Source organism: Coptis chinensis, chromosome 6 (assembly GCF_015680905.1).
Source record: "Coptis chinensis isolate HL-2020 chromosome 6, ASM1568090v1, whole genome shotgun sequence".
Classification (NCBI taxonomy): Eukaryota; Viridiplantae; Streptophyta; class Magnoliopsida; order Ranunculales; family Ranunculaceae; genus Coptis; species Coptis chinensis.
In genome coordinates, this window is record NC_141461.1 from 5,186,365 (window position 1) to 5,193,104 (window position 6,740).

Consider the following 6,740-nt stretch of genomic DNA (forward strand, 5'->3'; position numbering starts at 1 on the left):
TTATTGTTTTTGGCCCTTAGAGCATCTCTAGGTGAAGCCATGAAGGTATCAAGTGTCAATTTGACTCCACCATTTAAAATTTCGGCAAAATTTATTTCTAGGTGGAGACAAATATAGAGGCATTAAATGTCTAGCTGCATCCGTAGAGACAAATTTGTTGTTTTGGATATGGATGCAGTGTAACATCCTGGGAGTGACGAGTGGGGTTTTTTTTAGAACAACTCTAGCTACTTTTTTAGGCAAAACAAAATTTTAATAATTTAAAAAAATTAACTTAGGATCCACTTTTAATGAAAAAAATATTTAATAGATCCCACTATTAACTAGATTTGCTTTTGCCACTTCTGCCACTTAGAGAGGTTAGACTGTTAGAGCGGAATGGTAGAAGCCCAGCATGGCAGGGTGCCATACCAATATTCATTCCTATCCGTGTACCGCGAATTTATATAAAATTTCCAGCTTTTCTCTGTAAAAAAAAAATCGAAGCAAGCAACGTATCCACACCAAACAAACTCACTCTAGAGCAACTTTTGGTGATGGATCAAACTTCAGAATCTGTTCAACTTGAAGTGATCTTCATACCATTCCTAGCTCCTGGCCATATGATTCCCATGGTAAACATAGCTAGGCTTTTTGCAACTCACGGAGTAAATGCTACTATCATTACTACCACCTTTGCCTCTATCCAATTCCATAAGGCCTTTACACAAGAGCTAAAATCAGGTAACAAAATTACCATTCACACAGTACTATCAGAAGAAGAGAGTGCCTCGCCACAAGGAACAACTGGTGAAGCTTCCTTTTCCAAGGTGACAGATTTAATTGTTTTGATGGCAATGCTTCAACCAAAGATTGAACAAGTCATCAGACAACGCCGTCCCCACTGTATCGTTTCTGACATGTTCTGTGCTTGGACTTCTGATATAGCCATCTCCCTTGGTATTCCTAGACTTGTTTTTTATGGGGTTAGCTACTTGGCTCATTGTTGTACGGAGATTGTTACTGGAGTCCCTCCTGGTTCAGAGGATCCCTATGTTATTCCAGGCCTTCCGGACAAGATAGAGTTCTTAAGATCACAATTGCATTTCAATGTTAAAACCCTAACGATGTGGTATGATTTCCTTCATGAACTTAGGGAGGCAGATAAGAAGAGTTTTGGTGTCTTGGTGAACAGTTTCTATTAAATTATACCAAGTTAACTGGAACTAATACATGGCACATAGGGCCATTGCATCACATTATCAAGAGATTCAATGTAGAGAAGGCTGATGATGTCAATACTGACGGGCATAATAGTTGTTTGAGTTGGCTTAATACCAAGAAGCACAATTCTGTTATGTATATTAGTTTTGGGAGCATGGCAAAATGTAGTTCAGCTCAACTTCTGGAAATTGCATCCGGTCTCGAAGCTTCAGGACACCCCTTCATTTGGGTTGTTAGAGAGGGTGAGACAACGGTGGGTGAGATAACATTGTTGCCAGAAGGATTGGAGGAAAGAATGACGGAAGGGGACAAGGGGTTGATAATAAAAGGATGGGCACCACAAATGCTCATCTTGGAACATCCAGCTGTTGGTGGTTTTGGCCAATCACCGCCGAACAATTCTACAATGAAAAGGTTATTACTAAGGTGCTTAAGATTGGCGTGGAAGTGGGCGTTGAGAAATGGTGTGAGATGACGGTTGAACAAAGTTACTTTGTTACAAGGGGTAAAATAGAGAAGGTGGTAATTCGGTTGATGGGTGTTAATGAAGTAGCAGATGAGAGGAGAAAGCGTGCTAAGGAGTATGGTCAGATGGCCAAGAGGGCTGTGGAAGATGGTGGCTCGTCTTATGTTCATCTCGTCTCTCTTATAGACAATCTCAAATCCCTGCCATCTTCCAAAAAATAGATCTATACTCCCTATTGTTCGTTCTTCTAGTTATCATATTGTTGTTCTTGCTGGAGTGGTGCATTGCTCATTGGTGGTGCAAGTGTGCAAATGTGCAATTGTTGTTATCCCAATTCAATTCTGGGACAAATAAACAGTCTTTAGAGTAGCCAGTATGGTAGTACTAAAGTAGGAGTTGTAATTCTCGCCATTAACGATGCAATTTTTTTTTCGATAGAAGGTCATTCACGATGCATAAACAGGCACACCACCAATTGTGTACATACAATTGCTCTATCGAAAAAAAAATGTACTTACAATTGCATAAAGCCATGGTAAAACATCAACAATGTAAATATGTAATTACATTTTTAGTACTTACCCAATGGCTAAATCTATTCCACTTCTTAAAGGGAAGCGACTACAACACATGGCCAATACATAAATTTTTAACGAAGTCGCACCTGATTGGTTTGAGATCATGACGTGGCACTAAAGAGAAACTAATATCTCTCAAGTAGGGCAGGGATTGGGTCGGGTTCGGGTCGGATATGACTATATCCAAATCCGAATCTGAATATTTTCACAATATCCGAACCCGAACAAAATTGAAATTTAATATCCGAATCCGACTCGAACCTGACCGACCCGATCGGATAACACTAAAAATTTTTAAAAAAAAAAAAAAAAAACCCAAATTTTTTTATCCAAACCCGACATATCCGAACCCGAACCCAACCCGAATCCGATGTATTCGGTAATTGGGTCGGATTTGGGTCTACCCGACCCGATTCCTGCCCTACTCACCAGTGAATGAACTGAATATTAAGGGAAAAAAACAGTAAAGTGAAGTAAGAGTCTCTCTCTTCTCTTTCCTAAAGTACTTGTTAAAACATTCCCAACTCTCCTCTCTTTATTTATTTTCATTAATAATTTGGGGGTTTTAGAAGAAAGTCATGGGGGATGCCTATATAGTATACTAGGATTACTAGCGACAAATTTCCAACTTTCTCAAATTTCACATAAGAAGATTTTGATAGTGTTTCGTTTGACCAATTTCCTACTGCTTTTTCAAATTTCACAAAAGAAGATTTCGATAGGTTTTCAAAAGAGTTAGGCTCGCTTACTAATTTTGAAGACCCTATGGTCACATAAGTTAATATGCTTGCTGCCCATGAAGAAGATAATGTACAAGAATTAGAAGTTTGTGATGTGGAAGGATATGAGTTCGAAGAGGATGATGCGGACGAAATGGTTACAATGGATTTATTTTAATGATATTATGTTGTGTTGGTATTGAAACATATCGTCAATCAAGATTTAGTGTTCGACAATATATATATATGGTTTTAATAAATATCAATAATACTTAACTTTTTTTTAATGATTACTGCTTATGCATATATGATTGTTGATCTGTATGAATATATTGATTAAGACAATCATAGTCTGCTTCCATAAATAATTGACAAAATAGCTTCAGTTCACACAACAAAAATGATGAAATAGGATTTTACTCTTTATTTTTTGTAAAAAAGAAAATGGTGAAAAGAGAGAAGAACGAGAGATAGAAATGGAGGAAAGAGATACTTTTACTTCACTTTACTGTTTTTTTCCCTTATTAATAGAGTCTTGTTACTACCATATCCCATATTGTGTTGGGCAGACCTTGAGTTGTGTCGGGGTCTGCCTATTGTGTTGGGCACAACTTGACTCCATACACCCCCAACCAAAATACCCATAAACCGTATAACCGGCAAATACCAGTTCCATAAAAAACCAGTTTCATCTCCATGTTTACCACACCGTTTACAGCTTCATCTTCATAAAAAACACACCGTTTACCACTGTTTGTGTTTTTTTATGTTCAAATCCTAAAACGACATGGCCACACCGTTTGAAATAAGTCCCAAATGGTGTGGACACACCGGTAAAGAGGCCAAAAAACAGAACTCTATGTTTTTCCAAGTTCAAATCCCAAACGATATGCCTACGCCGTGTGGACTAAGTCCCAAACGGTGTGGCTACACCAGTAAAGAGGCCAAAAAACAAAACTTTATATTTTTCCAAGTTCAAATCCCAAACAATATGACAACACCGTTTGGGACTTAGTTCAAACGGTGTAGCCATATCATTGGGGACTTACTCCAAACGGTAAGTTTTTTTTTTCTAAGTCCAAATCCCAAACGACATGACCACATCGTTTTGGACTCACTCCAGACGGTGTGACCAGACCGTTTGATGTGCAAAACGAACGACCTAGCCGGGTCATTTAAGCCTAGGGTGTTCGAATTTTCTCTTTCAACCCTATATATCACTGTACACATGCTTAATTACGTTTAATTTAGATTTACCTTATTCTTATTAAATGTATCATCATCCATTCCTCTATTTTCTTCACTTGGAACTTGTTCTATATTTTCTTCTTGAATGGAGTCATGATGCATTACATTTTCTTCTTCATCTTCATGTTCTAAAATAGGGTTGGGCTCTTCCATTAGTGTTTAGTGTTAGTGTTATGATATAGTTTTCTTTAGGGTTTAAGGGTTTAAGGTTTTTTATGGTGGAAGAGAAGAGAATAGAAGAGAAGGGCTGAAAAGGTTGCAACAAGTCAAATTCACGTTGGTTTGGGAGGTGCCCAACACAAAACAACTTTTAGGGCCAATGACACATTTGTAATAATTATTTTTGTTTTTGGGGTCTGCCTAACACAATATGGGGTCCGGTAGTAACGAATACCTATTAATATTCGGCTCATTATTCACTCGTGAGATATTAGTTTCTCTTTAGTGCCACATCATCATCCCAAGCCAATCAGGTCCTGACTTCGTTAAAAATTTATGTACTGGCCACGTGTTGTAGTCGCACCCTTCTTAAAGAGGCCTGAGAGCAGCTGGTTAAGCCGTTCGTGCGTACTTGTTTTGTCGTTTTGTGTCTCCTGGCTTTTAGCTAGGGGTGGAACTCAGGCGGATTGGGTCAGGTTGTGGCATAACCTGAGCCCAAACCGAGTTTCAAATGCTTCAACCCGAGCCCGAGACCAAGCCCTAGTCGATCTTTAAATTTTCAGGCCAAGCCCTAGCCCGACCAATTCAGGTTGAGTCGGGTTAGTCAAACTTCTCTGGGTTTTTTTGGAATTATGAGATAAAAAACACTAAAATAAAAATCTTCTAAGAGCATCATCAACACGTTTCTATATTTTTTTGTGACACCTCAGCATTTTTAGTCCATCAAAATTCCTAAAAACAAGTCAAGCGCCAACACCGTTTGGAAAAAATTTGGGGGACGAGAATAGCTATCCCGTTCCAAATTAAATTTGTTTTAGACGGCAAAAGTTGTTCGTCCCTGTTCAAACAAAAGCCCAACGGTACAAAATCGAGCCATTTAAAAAAAAAAAAAAAAATGCTGGACTGCAAAACTTGTCCCGTCACACTGTTGGACTGAACAACTAATCCTGTGTGGCTCATTTCTATATTTCTCACTAATTTGGTCTGGAATTTGAGAATTGTTAGAATAGAAATTGAGTTTTGACAGCACGTTGGGGACGAAAATTGCCAATTTTTTTGTCAACTGTCACATTAGAAATAGATTTTAACAATGCATTGATGATGTTCTAATGAAATCAAAGATATTTGATTGTTTGAAAGAGAAACTAACCTTGTTGATTATATTATTCTCTCTAAAATAGAGATTCTCAACCTTATTTTTTACAAAAATAGAATGATTGAAAGATATACGTACATATGCACACGGGCTCAAGTTTTTCGGTTTTTTGATATTCTAACCCGAGTCGGGTTTTGATTTTACAAAACCTGCAAGCCCGGACCACGGATATGACATGTTAGCCCATGACCAACAAAAATCGGGTCTTAATCCATCGGGCTTGGGCTAACCCGACCCAAGTTCCACCTCTACTTTTAGCGCCTCTAATTGTTTTCCTTGTTTTATATGACCCACCCCACATTGCCATAGTTTAAACACAATCACTCGATATTCCCTATTTGTTTCAAAAGGGATATGTTAATATGGTGCGGCGTGCGTGCATAATACTTGTTTAGTATTATTATAAGTATGCAAACCGTTCTACGATCGATATTTAGTATGATTTCTTTAGATTCTAATTGTAAATGATAATTGTAATTATATAGGAGAGACACATCTATTTATTTTTTAAAACAAAATGGGAGATAATTATGTTATTTAAATGATATTAGAGAGGTTCTTTTAAATTATCAATAATAAAATAAGGTTTGTTTTAATTTCAATATGGAAAATGGAAATAGCTATTTAATTTAAGTGACATTAGTGAGGTGTTTCTAAATTATTAATAAAAATGGACTTTGTTCAAATTATATGAATAAAAGTGGGGTTTATTCTAAATTTAGTGAGGGAGGTGTTTCTAAATTAAGTAAATAAGGAGATTTTAAATTGCCTACTCGATATTGGAAAGGGTATTCTGGAAGACCCGGCTATCATATAGTATAAAGGGTAAGTGTGTTATGGTTGTCTGTCAGTCGGCTTTTATAGAGTGTCACTCGACTTTCATATCAAACCAGGAAACCTCTCACTCAAATTTTATATTGGCAAATGATAAGGAAAGATTGATCTCTCTAAATTTAGAGCGCACCAAATAGCCACCTATAAGTTTTGGCTCGTATCTCGAGAATGACACTATGACAGACAAAACCAAACCAAACCAAATTTAATATAGAGAATTGAAATGACTTTTAAACCCCTCATCTTCTTCTCCTGATTTAAACATCTTTCACAAAAGGAAATTCTCATGAAGACGAGAACAGATGGGTTTTGATTATATTTTTATTTAACACAATGGTAGCAAATAATTCATATTTGTTGAAGAATTGAAGAGATGC

General features: G+C 37.2%; 1 pseudogene; it reads left to right on the plus strand.

Moving 5' to 3' along the window:
- Positions 1-411: 411 nt before the first annotated feature.
- On the plus strand, positions 412-2,032 carry LOC147490980 (UDP-glucosyl transferase 73CC6-like; annotated as a pseudogene).
- Positions 2,033-6,740: the final 4,708 nt, after the last annotated feature.